Source organism: Anguilla anguilla, chromosome 15, assembly GCF_013347855.1.
Source record: "Anguilla anguilla isolate fAngAng1 chromosome 15, fAngAng1.pri, whole genome shotgun sequence".
NCBI classification, from domain to species: Eukaryota; Metazoa; Chordata; class Actinopteri; order Anguilliformes; family Anguillidae; genus Anguilla; species Anguilla anguilla.
In genome coordinates, this window is record NC_049215.1 from 19,920,206 (window position 1) to 19,942,310 (window position 22,105).

A 22,105-nucleotide genomic window follows, 5' to 3' on the forward strand; every position below is an offset into this window, starting at 1 on the left:
CACAAATCAGACTTATCTGTAGTTTAGAAATCAGAATGGCATGTTTGTGATATACAATTTAAACAGGGCTCCAGGTTTGAGTGAATTTGGGGCATATATTGGAATGGTTGGTGCTGGTACATGGGAATATGAACTGCAATGTCATTGGCTTTTCAAAATAAAGATATTTATTTATAGATTTTACGTCGCTATACTCAGTCACATGTTTTCATGGGTACAATTTGGAGGCAATGCATTTCATTGGACAGCTTTGTACAGTTGATCCCCACCCTCAGACTGACTTCTGTCCATATAAAATATATATATTTTAAATCAGCAGGGGCCTAAGCGTGAATATAAAAGGCACATTCAGAGGATTAACATGAAAGGCCTCCATTACCACATCATTAAAGCTAATGAGCGGCTCCGATCCACTGAAGTATTTCAGATTAGATAAAGACATCAGAAGCATCTCTACTGTGAAGACACTCTTGCTCTTTTCATTATCAATTTGTTCCATATTTTTTTTATTACAACAGAGTGGAAAGGCATGGCTTTTTTCTTCTTTAGTTACGATTGATTTTTATGCACTGACTACAAATACGGTGGACCTGTGTTCCTAATGCAATAAATACTCAACGCTATTGTTGGACTGGAATTCACAACATTCAGGAATCGAAAGTCATTTTAAGTCCATGTCTTTATGTGTCAATGTGTTAGCTATCAGCCTGAATAAAATGACTCAATAAAACTAAAAATGCTAAACACTGCAGTGTTCTCAATTCACACATTTCAAGCATGCGGGACTTGCATATTTTGCACTGGACACACTTTTTCTGTACATCACACACAGTCCAATTCATGTGTACATTCTGACAAGTAAGAACTGTCTAAAAATTAATATCCTATTTTTTTGTGCAAATGTTGTCCTTACAGTCTATTTTAGGACCCCTGGATAAATGTATCCTGGTTGTTTTGTTAAGTATTGGCATAAATGACAAAGCTGGGTTAATCTGAACAATCAATAAATCAATCATTAGATCTTTATCTTTGGGGTAGTTTGCCTGCAGCCAAGTTAAAAGAGAAACTCAAGAATATACAAGATAAAACAGACACGGGGAGGAAAATAATCATTTAAAATACAGTTCCCTGCAGTTAGTACAATTTAAATGAGAGAATGAACAGATAAATAAATAAATAAATAGTAGTACCAAATCATACCTGGTGAATGTCACATCAGAATTGATTAGTGCTAATTACAGTCATTAGGTGGTTCTAGTTATGGTGTTGGTACAGAATGTCCCAGCCTTACTGTCTGCTGCAGCTGCAGTATTCAGCCACAGAAATAGCAGTTTCTGTCAGTCACACTCTCACTCACTTGGACCTGTTCCAAAGTTATACCTCAAGACTTACAGCCTTCATTTTGGAAGTGGGAACTGGCCCGCCCCCAGCATTACAGGGCTGCTCCCATCCTTAGTCACCGCAAAGCAGAATCAGTCAAAGGAAAATTAATGGCTACAGTGGGGAAGACATCTTTGGAACTTACTTCCTCAAACCCCTACAGACTCCTGTCAGATCCCAAACAGGAGGTGGAAACTATTTGCATACGTGGCATTTATATATGCTATAAAAAACCCACAGAATTAATCATGTGCTGTATCGTTCTGAGTCATAAATAAACACAAACATTTTACTCATAAGTCCATTTCAATGCATTTATTAAATACATTGGTGAAAGGAAATACCAATGCAGTGTTTATGTGTGGACCTATTTTTTAAGTAAGGTCTAGCTGGAAATGTAATGTATGATAGTCCCAGCATTTTCTGGTTAAGGTCAAGGTGATGGCGAATTGCCAAACAATGAAGAATTTAAGCTTCTGAGTGATGGCTTTTTTCCTCACCCTGTTGGCACTTGTTTACAGGCTGGGGGATGATTGGTTGGTAATGTCATGCCATATAGAACGCTTCTGGGATATAGTTATAGAATCTAGCGCATTGAATGCGGCTCCCTCCGCAATATATGAGAATTCTGATAATTTTCCACTTGGGGGCAAAATGGCAAACAGAGTCAGCTGTCAAACAGTGACTGCTCAGTTCCTTTTACTTTTTTCTGTTTAAAAATATATATAGCATAAGCCGTGATGAAAAAAACAGTCAGAAGAGTGAGACTGAGACGACAAATAAATATGCATTTTGTCACGTGGGAGATATACCTAGAATTTGAAAAAAAAAAAAGAAAAGAAAAAAACACTAAATTAACAATGCATTATCTCTGTATCTGAGTTATGGATACACATACAGTATATGCAGCAGAGATGAGCTGTGACAGACTCATTTGTGTGCACTCGAAAGCCAGCATGTGAAAGTGCGAGTGTGGCAGTGGAGATGTAGAGAGGCAGACTGTGTGGGAAGCCAGGCTGATGGCCCTTGCTAGAGCTCGTGTACGAGGACGCTGTTTGTTTGCTGTTGTTGTGATCGCCAGCTTTGTGCCGGGGTGGGGGGGTTGGAGAGTGCTTCATGCTGAGATGTGGGAGGTCAGAGTGTTCGCGTGCCAAGTGCTCCCATCAGACCTGCCACGTTTTTCCGCTCTCTGCACAGACCCCACGGGGGTGGGGGGGGGAGCGGGTGGTAACTGCTGGAGGACAGTCTCTCTCTCTCTCTCTCTCTCTCTCTCCAATCCTTCCCTCTTTCTTTCTGTTTCCAAATGTCTCAATCAGCAACCAAATTCAAAAGCACATTTGTCTTTCCTGAGTTGCATTTGACTGCTTTCTTTTGTCTTGCACAGAAGTACAAGATGGGGTGTAGCTTATCAGTGGCATCGGTCTCATAGATGTTACTTAAACATTGATTTGCCAACATTGCTCTGAAATTGCATTCTAATAAGTCAGTTACAGCTGCTTTACCCTTTGGGCTCAACTTTGAAGATCATTATAAAACTTGCATATATGTCTTGTCTAGTGACGTATTGAGCGTATGTTGAGTTCAAGCAGTATGAAGCGGGGACCTGATGCACACTGATAATTTAATAATTGCATTCAGTCAAAAGGCACCAGTATTAACTGTAGCAATTAATGTGTGGATAGAGGTGTCTTTTGACCAAATATGTCTAATTATCAGTAACATATGTTATTATTTTGCCAATAGAGAGGCAAAGTATTTTGTTAATCACAACATGTGCAGTTACTGTTTGGTTAGTTTTTTTATTTATTTTGGTTATAACATTTAAGAGTTAAGACCAGGAAAGTTATAAGAAACTTACATTTATCGTTTTAAAAGTGGGTTTAAGGCATGTCTTGCTTATATAGGTGATTTTTTGTAATAACTACAATCACAATTGTTTCAGGAATTAGAAAAATTCCTGAAACAATATTAGATATTAGAAAGGCTTTACCTACACCTTTAAGTCTCAATTAACTCTGCATAGGAGCATGAGCACAACGATTGGGAAAACAAACACTTATTTTAGGACTAGCAGGAGACTTGCTGGGGATCAGATGACATGGAACTCCAACTGAACACTGCATCAAAATCTTTCAAAATGTAATATGCAACTGACTGTGTTACTGTAATACTTTAGAAACCTGTCTTAATACACAGCTGTGTCCTAAAAATTCTGCAGTCAACCCCTTGTCTTTATTTAACCTTTGTCAATGGATGAGTTCTGTGAGCATCTATGCCATTTATGCAGATTTTGCACAATTTATTTAATCTAAATGCAATTTTAGCCAAAGCTGTCTGAACTGAGCTGTTATTTAGCCAAATATGAAACGCTATCTAGCAATGATTCTGATTGTCACCCAAGTCACTATATGGTGGCTGCCTGTACATTCTCATTTAGTTCTGTGCATCAAATAACATTTGCATAATCTGTTGTGAGTTTTGGAATCAGTACCTGAGAAGAAACAGGTTGACGCAAATACGCACTCACACCCATACACAGATGTAGACCACACGCATGCACTCATGCACACACGCACGCAGGCGCGCACACACTTATACACACACAGTGAAGCAGGTTACAGAGCTCTTGCTGTGCTCAAGTTATATTATCTCAGCAGGGAGTCTGTCCACATCAGCTGTGAGCCAGGGGAGGGGGAGTTCTTCTCCTGTATTACTGCATTTGTGTTTGGTCATTGCTGGTAATTTAGTTTCACAGTGGAGTAGATGCTGCTGATTCAGCTGCAAATATTCACTATGCTTCACTCCTCCCAAATACAGAATGCTAACTCTGCAGTGTGCAGATTCCCAAATTATTCAGTGTGACAGATCAACATTTGTTTTCAATTCATACTAAAAAAGAAACATGTGTAACAATGACAACATTTGTTTGCTCTTTTTGTCCTGTCTTCTTGCATTGCTAATCTGTAAAGCGTCTTTGTGACAGGTCTCTGTAAAAAGCGCTATACAAATAAAAGTGAACTGAAAACAAATTTAAATATTTAAAGTTTAATTCCATAACCAATACTCAACCATCTCCAGACTCATTGCCTTTCAACTTCTCTAACAGGCAACTGTTCCTTAAGATAAAGGAGTCTTGTGTTTTAAAAACATTTTAAAAGATTCTTTCCTACTGCAAATGCAAAGGAGAGTTGCCATAAATGTAACACTTGATAAATTTAATATGGTCAATATCTTAAGGTGCAATGTGGTTACCATAGCCATTTCAGGTTTGTCCAAATGCACAATTCAGTCCATTACCTCCCAAATGAACAGAGCAATGCGAAAAAAACAATTTTTGAGCGAGCTTAGTAAAGATCTGTTCCAGAAGTAATGTAATGAGTATAAGGCTTTATTTTTATTTACAATAAATCTAATTTTACATAATTTAGAAAAGTTATCTGTCCTTGGAAAGTACAGCTTTCAGAGTGAATTCTAGTGGAAATTGGATGCTAGTTGACCAAAAACATGGTGTTTCCATTTGTATAAATGTAACAGCTGTTACCTCTTAATGGTGCCTCTGAATTGCTATTACAAAAATGTGTTTTTTTGCCGTTACATGTTTGCAATATGCCATCTAAAGAGAGAGGGAAAGAGTTGGTGCCCAAGGAGGTCATGGAGAGGGCTTCAGATCTGGAGATTAGAGACAGTAGATGGCGTTGAAAACCATCTACATGTTGTGCCCTTTTTGGGAGACCTTAGGCATTTTAAATGGTGCATAATATTTATTAAAGAAATGATTTTACTCATCAACATGTTTGACTGTTTAAGTTAGTTCAGTGTTGAATGTTAAATGTGTGGAGCTAATTTGCTTGCTGTTGACAGCCTCATCTTCTGGATGCTCTACTGTAAGTGATTAATGTAAAAGAAACAGCAACCTGGCCACAAGCTTTTTTTATAAGCACACATCAGAATTTGCTTGTGTGTCGACGTTTACTGTGTTTATAATGTCTTATTTCAGGAATAATGCCCCATGCTTCATAATCTGAGAATATGGTGGGTCTCAAACTACCACTGGAAATGTGTGTCCTTGATTAACAATAGCATCAGCAGAAAAAACAAACCAGCGTACAGTACATACAGTACATTATAGGGCATTTTAATTTACTGTGACAGTCTTTTGACACCTCTGATAAAATCATACTGACTAGATGGTATGAATGCAACATTGTACTGCATGTACCTTGGTTTTAATTGTGTCCGACTTGATTAAATTATGAATTAAATTGAAATGGCTGCTGGCATGTCAAAGCGGTTTGAAAAAGTCCTCAGTAAACAATACTTCTCAGTACTTATGAGTGTATACCTGTGAATCTGCACAGATATTACAGCTAAGTTTTTAAAACAAAGTTACTGCTAGTTACTGATACCTACCAGGTAGGTCAAAATGTCTGAGAGTCAAACAGTAAAGGTTTACGAAGGTAAAAGTTGCGTTGTTATCAAATTCTCTCAGTGCGCCAGCGATGAGAGGAAATGTCTTCCATTTTACTCAGTATAATTAGAATGTGTTGCAGAACATTCTAAAGTGTTCAACACATTGACCACAGATATAATTGTTTGTCATTGTTTCTGATAATCTAAATGGGCTTGATTGCTTTTCCTGGCACACTGACGGGAGTTATAGGTCCCATTCTCACTAGAGCGGGCTGGAAGCACAAACAGCTAAGGAGAATCTTAATGCTTACTGCTCATTAACATTTAAGTCTAATTATGAGGCTCATTAAAACATTGAATTAGGTGCAAATCTCTCTCCCTCCTTTTCTTGTTTAATTGTAAAGTAAATGAAGCATCACTAGTTGCTGATGATTGCTATTGAGATGTAAGCACTGTCGGCTCTAAAATGTCACATCAGAGCTTTTAAATGTGACTGTGGGCAATTTATTTCTGTTTGTCCTTTTAAAATCATTATTTCATATGCCATAGGTTCACTGGTGCGACAATTAAAAATGGTACACAAGGCGCAAGAGATGTACCTGCTGTTTATTATTTAGTTGTCAAAATAGATACTGGTGGGTAATAACCAGCAGGTAAGGTCAGGAGGGAATGACACTTTAAAGATATGGTTCCACCATACCCAAACAACAGATGTTTGCAGTCACAAAAAAATCAAGCTGTTCTGCTGAATGTTTGTGGCAGTGCAACATATTTAGCACTCTTAAATTCAGCTTTAAAAGGCAAATGCCAGGGGAAGTGTTGAACGTGCCAAGCTGGGAAATCAGCTGTCCCTGGTCAAACAAGCGGTCACCATGGCTCTTTTAAATTTTTCCTGCACGTTATACAACTATATGAAGCACCACATCATTTTTCACATTGGAGGACAATTGGATTGTCGACCACTGAGGAATAGAGAAAATACCTTACTAATACCTAGACTAATACTAATACTAATACTAATACTAATACTAATACTAATACTAATACTAATACTAATACTAACACTAACAGGAATTTGAGAGAAAATACATTGTATTAATCACATTAACATTGACAGTGTAAAAAACAATATAAGAGTAATTAAACAAATTAAAGGTAATTCAATGATAAGCATGGACAAGAGAATTTATTCTCAGAGCTGTGTAGTGGTGATTTTTTTTTGGGTGGCGGGGGTGATGCATTTTATATGTCTGTTCTCACAGCAAGGGGGCTGATTATTCTTTTGTTCCAGATGTTTTCCAGCAGGTGTCTAAAATCTTTCATGGCGCTGATGTGCAGCTGAACCTTTTAACACCTGGGAGATGACTGGAGCCAGGTGAATGGAACAGGGGTGAGGGGAAATGGGGTCACTTTGTGAAAATGTGCTCAAATAAAAAATGAAATCAAACTCGTATCGGACTTGTATCACTCACAGATAAGCTCATATGCTTGCATTCATGACCAAATATCCCACCCCATGCTCTTAATCTGTCTGCTTTATCAGTCCTCCACTATAATGTATGACTGTGTTTGACTGGCACAGGCTAACAGAGCCCTGATGCATGCAAACAGCTAGCTGCAGTCCTCAGATGCCAATGTTAAATGGGACATGAAGCCCTCGGAAATATGGTTCTGGTTCATTTAAAAAAAATATATATATATATATACCTTATATAACAGATGGCCCTGCATTCAAATCTTAAACTGACCCAAAAAAATAAACTAAAGTTTGCTTTTTGCAGCTACTACCATAGCCTTTTTGGAACAAGTTAAGTTGGGGCATCACTATGTTGGTTTGTCTTGGCTGCTCAAGCTATCTCTTCACAGTTAACTTTCAATGAGCTCGACACAAAATTGGGAGGAAAAAACAAAAGAGAACCCAATAAAGTATTGCTGGGATGCTCAAATGAGTATTACTGAACAAAACATATTCATTCTCACGTACTACTTCGGATGAGACTGCAACTCCTGTGCCACAGGCTGGCTGTGCTGAAATGGCAGAGTCCCCCTGTTGGTTGGGGACAAAACTGTCCACTAATAGTAAAGAGGTCACAGAATTATTACTATTTATTTACGGAACAGGGTGTAAGCTTTCATTTTAAGAGGTTGACACAGAAATGTACCTTTCATGCACATATAATGAGAGCTTGTGTAGGCAAAATATTCTCAGTGGGACATTGATTTGCAGCAAGTCTTCTCTCACACTTCTCTCACGCTTCTCTCACACATCATTTAATGGGAATGTGAAGCACTCAGCAATATGACTTTGTAAACTAAATAAATAAATAAATAAACAAATTAATTAATAGTGTGCCACATCACATAGTACATATGGGAATCTAGTTGTGACTGCACATACACACACACACACACACACACAAATTCAGGAGACTATTTGTTTATATTTCCCTTAGACTGTTTTTCTTATGAACTTCTTTGGTTGAGTGAACTGTTAAATTTGAACACACATTTGTTCATTTACTTGTGCCAAAGGGGAATGCTGAATGTTTTGACAATTATCTGCTGTAAATAATCTTTTTAATTCAAATATTCCAAGGGAATCTCTCTCTGTCTCTCTCTCTCTTTCTCTCTCTTTCACACACACGCACGCACGCACACAGTAAGTATACAATTAAGTATATTAAGCCACTTTTGTGAGGCTTTTAAAAGTGTAATGCAGTAAAAATGGAAACCCAGAGCAAAACAGCAGATATAGCCATTTATGAACAGAACCCTGGGTTCTCGGGCCCGTAAAGTGGCATCTGTTAAATTCCCACGTCCCTTCCCAATAACTCAGCCTTAGTCCTGACAGATCCTGGGGCTGAATAGAGCAATCAGCTTGTACATCATGTCATCATCTTATAAAAGGCAGAGAAAATCAGTTGCAGTGGATCAAGTGCAGCCTATTGATGCTGAGGCTCTGAGATGAATTAACCCTTTGAAGAGTGGGTTTCATTTTGGAATGTTCTTTCAAAAGTCTGTTTTTTTTCAGATCTCTATTGCTTTCAGTTACCAGTGGTGATTATGACATCAGCATTAATCATTAAACATCTAATCACATATTTGCGATTTGATACCATACAGGGTTTAAGGCCCTTCTTTCCAGCTTGATTCTCACCCGCAAAACTTTGGTTTGTGGCTCCCACACCCCCTCTCCCCCCTCCCCCCTCCCCCATCCCAACGCTTGACAAGACAATGGATAATAACCGGCAAAAGGCGAAAGGCGAGCAAATGAAGGTAATCAAGCTGTCTTGTGCTAGTGGTGGATCAGGTTCACTTTTCAAACTCTAATTATCATCCCTAGAAGCAGTGTTCCGCTTTAATTGTCCTGATGAATGAAATATTACAGAGTGGAGTCGGCCTGCACACGAGCGGAATAACACCCGTGAGCTGAAACACTCTGTGAAGGCGTGGGAGTGAAGGTGACTTCATCAGGGGGTTGGGGTGGGTAGGTGGGGGCACACCCAGAATACAAAGTTAAATTCTGAGAGCGGTTAACGACACTCAAAGTGTTTTGGAATATAAGGAGAATAATTGGTGTAACCAATGATTAGTATGAAGTAAAAAAATAATTTCACACTCATGTTTTTTTCCTGGCTGACAGCTGTGGGATTCCAATTAGTTTTGAGCAAAACCACCTGTGGGAGGTGAGTTATGTCACCTGCATGTTTCAACTGTTGAAGATAAACCTTGTGAATTTAAATTATGGAAACAGAACTCTGTGCAAATGGTTATGCATTGTAATGCTGTAAGGTACATTATTACTTGCTTACACTTAAGATTTTTAAACTATCATGCAAAAAACTAGTATGTGTCCTCCCACACTTTGATATAACCATAATCATTTAGGAAAGACAACTTTATAGGCTAACCGTAGAATTTCTATGATTGCTAAAAACAGATCAAAAGTGTGGACACCAAACTAGCATGAAATGATGTAATTATAAAAACAACATACTGTATAAGGCAAATAAAGAGCAAGGACAAAAAGCAAAAAAAAATACATTTAAAAAAACAAAATACTTATGAGGGGAAAAATTTTCTTTAGAAAAGAGAGTTCTGTTGCCAGGGAGTCCTTTCTGAGGTGAGGGGAGACTTTGCACAAAGGCAGTGTGTGATTGGTCCAACAGCATATAATGGGTGGTAAGCCAGTTTGTTTCATGGCAGTTTAACAAAAATCAGGAGGAAATTACATAATGTGCTTCCAGGGTTAAGAATAAATTGAATTCCCTGTCCTTACTCAGTCTCAGTACAAAGTTACTTGCTGAATCTGAGGCATATTAATGAAATCATGTTAAACTGCATAATATATTACACCCAGTTAAATAAAAAAGAGAAAGTTATCCCACATTTTTTCCAGATATGAATATTCTGGTTCTGAATAATTAAATTAATGGTAAAATCTGAAATACAGCCTTTTGCCCTCAAAAACTGATACCATGAAAATTCTGAAGTCTATCACATATTTTAAGCACTGCATCTGAACGTGTGAGCCAGTCGACACGCATCCTTCTTTGCGGGGTGTTTGGTGTCATCAATAATGCAGTGTTTTTGGAAATGGCTTGGGTTAGTATTATTTATTGAAATCAATTCCACACCCCTCATGGCTCACAGGTGCTAAAACAGCGGGAACTGGGATGAACAGCGAAAGTGCTTTCTCGTGACAGCCTGGAGAGCGGGGTAAATTAGGAGGTATGAGCTGCACATGGGACATAATAGCTTTTGGATATTCATAGACCTGCGTCGTGGCAGCATATTTTTTTACCAACAGTCACTGCTCCTGGACATTACTCACAAGAGCGGTCTATTGGTTCTGACAAGTTCAAGGCTGCCACCAGCAAAGCCTTAATGCCACAGCAGACTGTCCATCATGAAGCACCTTAAAAAGAATAGCAAACAAAAAAGATGCAGTGGCAGTAAATTTCATCATACATTGGTGGCCACTTATGGTTTTGTAGAAGATGTAACTGGAGGTGAAAGGTTGGACTTGATGCAGCTGGATCGTGTGTGCCATTTCCAGGCTATATTTGGTTTAAGTGACAAATGGGGATGGCTTGCTGGAGCAGTTCTTGGAGGTAGATGCATTTGTTCATTGCGTGACTAGAGTCCCAAAGCACATCTTCATATTGATTAATTATATATGGAAAAGATTTAACTTGTCCTGTAAAACTATTCTTTGTTGTACATTATTAATCAAACAGAGTACATGCATAATGAATGTTGCTCAACACACAAGCTTCAGTTTGGTGGTACTTAAATCATGGTACATGGTTATGTTATTATACCAAACCCTCCATCCCAGTATTACCTGTCACAAATCAACATATCATATATATTAATTACAGTTTCAACAAAACCTTTGGAGTAACACTGCTGTAGTGATTTCCATCAAGGACAATTCTCCTGGGCTTGGAGAATTGTGAATAATAAAACTATGAGCTGAAAATTCAGATGAAGGAGGAAAAACATATTTTTTTGATAATGTAGGACCAGCAAACAAGATGAAAAGAATGGGCATGAATTTGCATCAGCACAATATATCTTTCGCGATCCATCACAAAGCAAACAATTCCTGTTCTTAATAGCAGAGATGCGAAAGAAGGCTTTTTAGAAGCAGGTTGTAAATCACACTCAATTTAATATTCAAACTATTAAGCAAACAAGCCATCCAAATTAACCTCAAAATGTGGATGTAGAGCCTGTGCAAGAGCTTTATGTTAACTGAATACAGAAAGGGACACTCTGAAAACAATCAATTTTGATTACTCTTGAAATTCTGTCTGAGTATTTTTGCTCATAAAATCAGTTATGTGCAGCAGAGGACAGAGAGCCAATCAACTCAATTCAAGCCAATAAACAAGATTTAAAAAAATTAAAATAACACACATAGACAATGGTACAATGTGTATGGGAGTTGCTGTACACTGAAACGTTTTAAAACGGTTAAAGGAATAAGATACTTTCAAGAGCTTTTTAAAATATTATTTCTCTTTGAGTATGTTTTCAATTGGCCAAGGCAGGTTTTGTCTGGGATTAAGGAACTTTGACATATTTAAAGACAGCTTTATTATGGCTGTCATCTGGTATTATGGGAATTGTGGTCTAAATTAAGAAAATACACGTCATAAAACTCCGAAGCTGCTTGCACAGCAATGTAATGCTTCCGGAGACTATACTGTATATATGAACAAGTTTATTTTACAGTGTTTATTCACAATCACAAAGAACTAGCAGTTCTTTCCTGCTCAGTTCAAAAACAGTGCAAGCTTATTCCCTAAGGTTAAGGACCAGAGAGGCATAGTTTATTTGCAGCAGGCTTGCTCATGGGGTAACATAATGTTACCAAAGCTCCTTAGAAATTGAAGCTATGATTATGTCTATAAACAGGAGTGTTTCAGCCACATTGCTGGATGTTATTTATTTGAGCCTGAATTTACAGATGAGGGAATTGTTTGTTCAGGAACCCTTTTCAGTCCTGTGGAGTTTGAGTTTTGATGCACTTCTCACATGTGTAGTACTGTCGATACAGGCAGCTGTGCCAGTTCTTTCTAAGACTGCAGTAGTCTCAGGCTGCACGCATCATTGGAAATAGTTCCAATCGAAGATGAGATTAAATAAAAAATAAAAATAACAATAATAATACAAAAGTTAGGTAATATACACACATACAACTTCACAACATATGGAAAATACACATTATTATTATTATTGTTTTAGATATGTTACAAAAACATTACAGATAAATACATAAGTTTGATATTTTCTTGAATGTCTATATATTTGCAACATATGAAATCATTCATAAATTGTTTCAAAATATTCAGGGTGATCATGTCCCCTACCCTTTTGGCAGGGTCACTTCACCCTGTCAGGATTTATTTAGAAAAATTGACTCATTCACTCTATATAACACTTACGCATCGGCTACATGCCAAATTCTGCCACAAAATGTTTAAATGGATTTTATTACCCATATTTGTACTTCTCTGGCTTACAGCACAAACAGGTCTAACAAACAAGCTCACAGGATTTACAAAAATTTAACTGGACATTGCCATTTATTGTCAAGTGTGTCGTGCTAAAGGAGGTATTTTTAGATTATAGTAGTCAGGTTTGGAGTGTAGCATAATGAGATTTGACTTTAGCTTTTTCTCCCATATGGTCTAGTTAATGCTTACATTAGTTAATGACATAAGAGAGTGTTCTGACTGGACTAATGACTACTGATGAATGTTCTGACTGGACCAATTGACTATGTAACATAGTCAATATATTAGCTGGTGTGAAACAGCAGTCATTTTACAGGAATATCCAATCCAGCAAATTTGTGGTATAATGCAGTATATTTCATTTTCATAAAGGTTGCTGCTGTGAATTCAGCACAAACCACAAAACATAATCACTGAGATTAAATAACCCTTCAATCTTGTGCTGAGAGTTCAAATAAACTGACACAGTATTGTCACCCCACTCGGTTCATTGCAAAGTCACAGAACATTCGATCCGTGTCTGCCACACTCAGTGTACTTTTTTCCCTCCTTCTATCCAGTCCTGATGTCCTTTGATGCTTTTATGCTTGTTTCTCTCAGTTTCTCAGTTAAATAGGACATATTTCTTCTAGTAATATAGGGTACCCATACAAAAATCACATCTGAAATTTGCATTTTCACACGTGATTGACTTTTTCACATGTGAATTAAACTTTCCACGTGTGAAAATGTGACTTGAAATAGCACAGGTTACCTTTCCTTGCTCTCTTTATAATTGGGATTATTTTTGTGTGGTTTTTGGACACACAGTTTTTGAATACATGTGATTGTTCTGTAAAGGCAGTGACAATATTGTATGTCAGTTCATTTTCTTTTTTAAGTGATGTGTAGGTTGCTCTGGAAGTTGATGGACAGATTAACTATGTCCCATTAAAATGTTATTCAGGAAACATTCTGTCCTTTCAAAAAAAGGTACTGGATTAGTAATGAAAAAAATATTCATTTTAAGGTTCACTGTAAGTAGTTTTTCCAAAGTGAACCACGCTATTCTTAGGTTTAAACAATTAGACTTGTTATTTAAAAAATAATGTGAAAGCTGAACATATACAGCAGATTTATTGCAATTAGTCAAAATTTGCCAAGTTTGTTGCTGTGACTAATTTCAGAGGATATGTGTTTTGAATGAAATACTAAAATCTACTCATGTTTAAGTACTGCATACCAATCTTGACTGGTGCACCATGGGAAAACGTTCTCTAGTTATAATTTGCATGCACCCTGTAGAGGTTTGAGCAGATGCAATAACTGTGCACCGTGGGAGACAGGTTCACATTTCAGTGCTCCAGAAAGCCTCTGCCCTGGTTAAATCCAATCTGCCAATGATTACAAATTCAAAATCCAGCACAAGTAGGTTCGGCTCTGAGTAGAGCCAACATCTCATCCAACAAATTAAACAAAGCCCTGATTGGGTTCTTCAGCCAAAGCTATATTTTCAAATTTTGGGCAGATCACTGAGTTGTTGCTTGACAGATTTCTCAGTCTGTCTTCTCATCATCCCATTTATAAAACAGTTTCCCAACAGTCCACAGTGGATACCACAAAATCAGAAAGGCGATGGAGTAGAAAGAGGGGTCCAGTTTTTGCCTGGGACAAAAGCTGCTAGTCAATCCCTTATACTTCGAAAGGCATTCAGTATCATTTATTCAAATGCCTAATCTTCTTAAACCTTGTAAGAATTACAGATAAAGAACTATTAACAAATATGTGATTGCATTGAAATAAAACATTAAATACTAAAACATGTTAGGATCATTTTTATTATACTGAATTTTGTTGATCTTCAGTTTCACATTTCTTACAAAGACATCTTAAAAAAAGAGATTACTAAACCAGCTGGTCAATTTATTATCTTCACATTTATTTAAGGAACTTTTAGTCACTCATTTTCCTGATTAACGTGACAACATGACTGCCACCTTCCTGAGCATCCTCCTGAAAAAAGTGTGAGAAGGATGAGCTTCGCAGTCAAAACTGTGGAAATACACGAAAACCATTTCCAACTCATTTATGAATAACATATCATAAATATAATTCCTAATAATAACTCCTCTGTCTGCTACAGAAAGACTAAATTATGATACTCTATTGCAATACTTTTGACTTTATGCAAGCCAGACTGATCAGATTTGTGAAATTTATGGCTGACAACAATTGTTTTGAATGAAATGTTGTTGGCAGCCGTGAGAGATCGAGTCCCCCTTTCTCACGGGACGGCCATAAATGAGTTGCAAATCTCCTGGGCCATTTTTCCCCCCACTTAAACTGAATCCATTTCAGAACAACAGCACAAGCAATTTCAATGTAATTACCTTCACGGCAATCTTTACATTACAGGCACGTTTCTTTTTCCTCCCATGTCAACCCTCATGTATGCGAGACTTAGAAATATCGCTTGACAAAAGGTAACAAAAACAAATCACTGTGTGGTCATAAACACACACAATGGAATATTTACTTACATGCCACTGCTCCCAGTAGAATTCATTGGTTGACACAAAGAAAGAATTGAATGTTGATTTGTGTAATTCTTATGACCCGGGGCCAAAACCTACTGTCTTAATAAAAGAACAGTTTGGGCAGAAACCCAGCTGTTTAGCACAATGTAAAATTGGCTCTGACAACATTTTGAAGGTGCCAATACTTGCTTACATTTATAGCAACGGTATTCATTTTTAAAGCAAAGATTCCTACACGTCACACAGAAAATCATTTTGTAAGATTAATGTGCAATGAAGTGGGGGTGCCATGCTGACTAAAATCCTCCTTCCCTGGGCATGGCTCTACGAGTATGTATCACCCTATGGGACTCAAGGGTCAGAAGAGCCACTGCCATTGGTCAGGGTTTGATTCCAACACTGCATCACTGTATAAAAAAAAGGTTTTTGGCTTTGGAAGCACCACCTAAGAGGCCAATGCATATATAAACCTTTCTCTAATTCAACTAGGAATGAACACCAACCAGATTTACAACAGAGTTTTATTTTAATATGCATTACAATTTTCCAACAATGAAAAAATACATTCAAGATGTTATAACATAATATACCTGTATATCGAAGTTCCTTACATTGCTCCAACGACACCAGTTATAGTTCAACAACACCAGTTTAAAGCTCATAAACATATTTTTTCCATCACCCAAGATGTCTACGTTTGGCACATTCATTGCTCATAGTGTCTAGTGTCGTTTTGCTGAAGGTAATATGTCTTGGCCATTTTATCCATTAAATATTTTTCACACATGCCAATACAATTTTAAAGAATTCATTAATGGTCTCACATTTGGCACATCCATCAAAACAACGGCAAAATTACGCCATCATTGCCGCATCACCCTGGCCAAGCCCAGCCACGCTCAATAACATTACATTTGCTGCAGTCCCTACTGTTTTTCTGTACAGTCAGGCTTGCGTGAATGTCTTAATTGTGAGTTCCTCACACAGCCTGTGCTCTCAATTTCTCAAAATTTTCTTTATTAATCAAAATCATAGCTGAAGGTCTCCAGCTTTTAGTCTGCTCTGAGAGAACTGTACAGATTTATTGAACTGAACCTCCTTGCAATAAGGGCAAACTCTCGATTATGCTACAATACGTATGAGTGAATTAGACTAATGTAATAATTAATACAGGATTGCATCAATCTAAATTGCACTTGTGATTTTCTGTTGTGCATCCAGACTGTGGTTAAGAGATGGTTATCTATTGCAGGTGAATTGAGTTTACGATTGCTCAAGAACTTGTACATTCATAAAACAATAATAAAAATAAACAAAATTACAAGAGCACATTACACAAAGAAACAACTATAAACAAAGACTTTAAAAAATAGCTTTGTATTGTACTGGGTATTGTACCCTGCATATAGAGTGCATATTTTAGAAAAAAATTCTGGCCATAAATATTAGTAGTGTGTGTGATGGCTTACATAACAGCTTATATAACTTATTGGAAAACAACAAACTACAAATTGCCTGACACCAAAATACTGGTTTAATATTTAAAGCTATAACTAGATGTAGATTTTAAAGTATTTTCACGGCATTTTGTTTCAGATAACACACAGTTTTTCAAGTGTGACACTCTCATTTTTTGCCTATGCTATTATAAATCCAAGTGTCTTCAATTACGTCTGCTTTCTGCCTCCCTGTCTCCATGCCTGCACACTGAGCGTTAAATCATTACAAGCACAAGAATTAAATTAGTTCAGTGACTGCAAAAAGAGGCTGCGTATGCTGGTACGCCTAGCGTCTACTTAGCCAATTAGCCATTGACAGAATTTCCTAAATCAAATTTCTTATCAACCCTGAAGTCACAAGCACAAAAATAGGTGATAATCTTACAGGGTTTAATGGGATTAAGATGGAATGGCGGTGACAGTGTGTAATGCTGTTGTCTTAATTATAGGACCTCTGCAGAAATGACAGTGAAACTAACGAATGCTGACAAACGTGCCTGGAGGCTGTTTGCCTTACTGACAAAACATCAGGTGGCTATAAATCACCTCCTCCTTCCCTGGTGCTGGAGCCGGGTCCTTTTAAGCCAGGAGCAGAGATACTTCCTCTTGATTATTTGCCAAACTGTTTGGCTCTTGATGATGGCATGATTCAGGCTACTCAACACACGCTGTACAATACAAGCTTTTGTGAGCATCTGATAGGGAAGCACTCATTAGAATTGTCTAGAATAGAATACACTGGAACAGAATGACTAATGGAAGTTTTTCTTTGGATTCAATGATAATTATGAAGTTGCCATGTACTGGTGGATAATATGAAATGAATTAAATTTATTCATGCTCATAATTGGGACTGCTAATGCATAGTTGCCTTTTGGATAAAATGAGAACAATGCATTGAATACAATAAATAGATGCAATAAATCCAATAAATAATTAGTTATAAATTTTTCATTTGATTTATGATTATAATGAAATTATATATATCAAACCTACAACCTGCTGCAGCTTCAATTTCAGGTCTACTACACCACACACTAGCACCCAGTCTGTTGTACAGTCAGCGTAACTCAATACATCTGTGAAGGATGTTGGTGCATGATAGCTAGCTATTTCTGACATGCTGTAGCAACATGGACAGGTCGTAGCCTAACAAGAACTAATAAGACAAAAGAAAACTAAAATCACTAAACAGTAAAACTGTTTTTTTTTTTGGTAGGTAATTTACAAAATACCCAGACATCACATCACATTGTAGTTTGATGTGAATTCTTCAATATAAATTTTTAAAATGTCATTTTTGATTTTTAATTTTATGTGCATGTTATTTAAAAAATGAATGCTTTAATATTTCAGTATGGCTGCACCCTAGCTGTAAATATCTTGTTTTGTAAATATCATCTCAAGCCAGGAAGACCTGATAAACCATCAGATCCTGCTCAAACTCACCAGCACTTTCAGGCAGATGCACAGTAATGTTAGCACGGAGCAGCAAGCCAGTGACTGCTGGCAAGAGCACGTTTTCACTTCTCTGGGGATCAAAATGAGCTGTCTCGGCAAAACTAACAGCCGTTCCGGGAATAGCTGTATATTTATAACAATGATTGAGGTGAATAGTGGGCGATGGTGCATAACGTTGTGAGTTCAGGAGTTACTGAAAGCAAAAAGTGGCAACACTACACTGTGCTAAGATGCAGATTTTAATGGTGGTCTTCTCTCCGGAATTCTCTTGGGCCAGTTTGCAATCATGCCTGTTGGTATTTATGTCTCAGACTTACATGTTCCCCTATCCCTCCCCAACACTTTATTAAAATTCAACATATTTACGGCCTTTACAAGATCATCTATAATGCATGTCAAATATTTCCCTCATCTCATTATGCACCATGGAGATGGTCTCAACATGTTTACAAAAATATACTACATGGTATGGTATTGAACTTAGTTACCAAACTTCTGAAATTAATACAAATAGTATCACCTCTGTTCATTGGACTCTTCCTTGTGATTCTGTGACAATGCTGTACTGGCACTGACTTTAGAACTGCTGTAGAGATAGAAGGAAAGTGAAGGTCAGATATCATAATCCTATGGGATATGAGTTTAAATGAAGTTAATTTAACTCTTTTTGTTTGCACATAGTAGTTTTACCCCGTGCCATGTGTATGCAATTTAATGGCCACTGAGATACCTGCTAATGAGTACAGTAATGAATGTTAAGATTTCACCATATATCTCAACATTCACAAAAATGAAGTGTTCCACCACAGCGAAAAAGAAACAAACAGATCCAGATCAAAATATTTGAATATTTTTGACCTGTTCAGCATATTTGTGACCTGTTCAGCATTAAAGAACGCAGTGGCATGAGTTTTGGCTTGTTTCGTGATGTAACATTTCTATTGGCATTTCACCACTGTTTGGCCTATAATTAGACACCCCTCAAAAAAAAGGGGGGGGGGCAAACAAGGGCAAGGCAGAATCTGTAACAGTCACAAATTCACACCTTCCATCTCTCCATCGTGCCTAAACGCACTGAAATTCAGCCTGAAGGACAGCCACTCGCTCTTGACATTTTGCCTCCGGCACCAGATTTTCAGCTTAACTCCTCTCTCCTGCACACGGCTGTCCTCGTCGCAGTGCTCCTGCTGGTTGTGTTTCACGCAGCAGAAACCAGATGCCATTAAGGAAATTATCAATGGCGGAATATTCCATACCGAGCCAAGATGGCGTAATAAGAGCCGATTTGGGAGGGCGCGCGCGTCGGGTGAGCGATCCTTATAAATAACGGTTATTAGGTGTGACACTCTCTGCTGCCGCTGACCTCGGGCTGGGCCCGCTCTATGATTTGCGCATCGCTGACATGAGCGATTGAGTGGAAAGCTGGTGCGGGGGACTACGGGCTGACAAATGTATGTTGTGGCTGCCAAGCATTTGATGCCACCGTAGGTCTTCGGAAACATCAAAACACAATCTAGTGGCGGATGGAACCCGGGAGGGAGGGGGGGAGGGGGGGTTGGCAGACACGGCAGCTAAAAGCTACTACGCGAGAGAGAAGGAGGAGGAGGAGGAGGAGGGTCTGCCTGAGAAGCTGTCATCTCAGATGAAAAACAAGGAACCTACTGAGCAGTATGTTCAAGTGAGACATTAAAAATGATCAGGTTTATGTAATTTATTGTAATATTTTTGGCATACAATCTGTAAATATTATCCAGCTATTAGTCGTGCTACCATTTGTAATCATTTTATTAGCTCCAGGTGGGATCTCAATTCTTAGGAGGTAAATTGGAAGCCGTCACTCTGATAGCTGACTCACGTGAGGTAATCTGCAGTGATGATGTTACGTTCAGGCTGTGTAACCGGATGATTAAAGAAGCATTTATACTCCTGTGCGTTTTTCAGCAGGAATGGCTGGGGCCCCTGGTCTGTTCTTCGCTCGCCTGGGCCCACGTCGCGGCCGGCAGCCCGTCTCACCGTCGCCCACAGGGGGCGGCTCAGGTCTAATGGCTTGCGAATGTTAACTGGAGTATGAAGAAGGATAAAAATAAACCAGCGCGCAGATACAAGGGCGAGGAGATAAATAAATAAATAAAGTGGGATCCTTGCGTGACAAAGACTGCTGTAACAAGCTTTGGGAAGCCAACCCTGAGGTCACCGCAGACACGCACTTCCTCAAATGTCACAGTCGTCCAGGCATTGTTCACTGCTGAGCGCCTCATGAAAGTTAAAGGGGTTGGGTACGGAGGTCTGAAACAATGGGAGACGGCTGGTTTTTACAGCAGTTTGAGGGGGAAACTTCACATTTTCAATGCTCTGAGACAAATTCTGCATGCTGCAGTATTTTAGTTCTGGTCTTACATTGGACCTCAAATGTAAATTCAGAGCTGCTTGTGTAATTGCAACAGCCCTACTGGATAACATTATACTTGAATTGTCGCACATTATTATATTATTATCATGTTAAAGCCTTAATTAAATGTATAAGTCCTGACTTTATGACTCATAGCATTGCACTCACAAATCACTCATAAGCAACATGCTACTTGCATGTAGGATGCCATAATATATAATGCTATTCTTAAACATGATATACCATGTGATGGTGCTTAACCTGTGCACACAAGGCATGCCATTTTGAATCATTTTAAAATATACTATGGCAATGTAATGTAATTGAGACTAACCTGATGAAAAGCTTAGCGTTTAACACACTAAAGCACTGGTGAGTAAAACAAATAAAAATAAAGTATTTGAAATTTTCTGTCAATATTGTATATTGTGGGGCCTTGAAGGTACTATTGGGCATCCCTGACCATACTTGACATGCAATTAGTGGGGCGTACTTGGATATGAAAATTTTGGAACCCCTTTCGTATGTCTAAACAAGCAATAAAGAAATAATATAAATGCCAATGTAAAGTCACCCAAAAGGGTCATAAGGCACTATGTATGTCCAATTGAACATCCATTCACGGTAGCATAGATCTTATGAATGAGAAGGCCAAGACCTAATGTTAACATAGTATGTATCCAAAGTCCTAGCTGCGTAAATAATTGGCACTTCCAGCTTACACAAAAATTTACATTTCTGTTGGGCCTTCTGAAAGTAAGACAAGAAGAACTAAGTTTACAAAAAGGACTGATCGTTGAAATCGAGCTTTGCATGCGTTGGCAGCTGTGAATATATCAGCACGCTTCCACTGATCCATATTTCAAAGGACTTAACCTTGTTTGCTATTAGCTTTCGACAGAGTTTTTCCCCTTCCTTCACACTCTGTCGTAAGGCATCCAATGCAAGCCTAGCCTGAAAAACGCTAACAGCCTGTAAGGAGGGCGCAGTGAAGGTCGTCTCCGGACACATACTCCAGAAAAGCTAAATTCATTAATTTATTTGTTTGTTTTGTTAACCTGCACTATACATAGTTGTTTATATTAGAATAACTGTAATATCGTTTTTATGTTCTTCACACCTTAAGTAATGTTACTTCTTTTATTTACACTATTTGAATATGTTCATTATTATTATTATTATTATTATTATTAGCATTAGCATTAGCATTGTGGGTCATACTTTTTACATGTTGTTTATGTGGTTTCCAGGTTGCTGTGTCATATGTGTTGCTTTGGCAATATGACTTTAGTTGTCCTGCCAATAAAGCAAATTGAGAGAAAGAGAAAGAGAGAGAAAGAACAGTACTTCTCTGAAAATGTTTTACTGCACTCAACCAATTACCCATTTGTCATCTAACTCACTTTTACTTTATGTAACTCA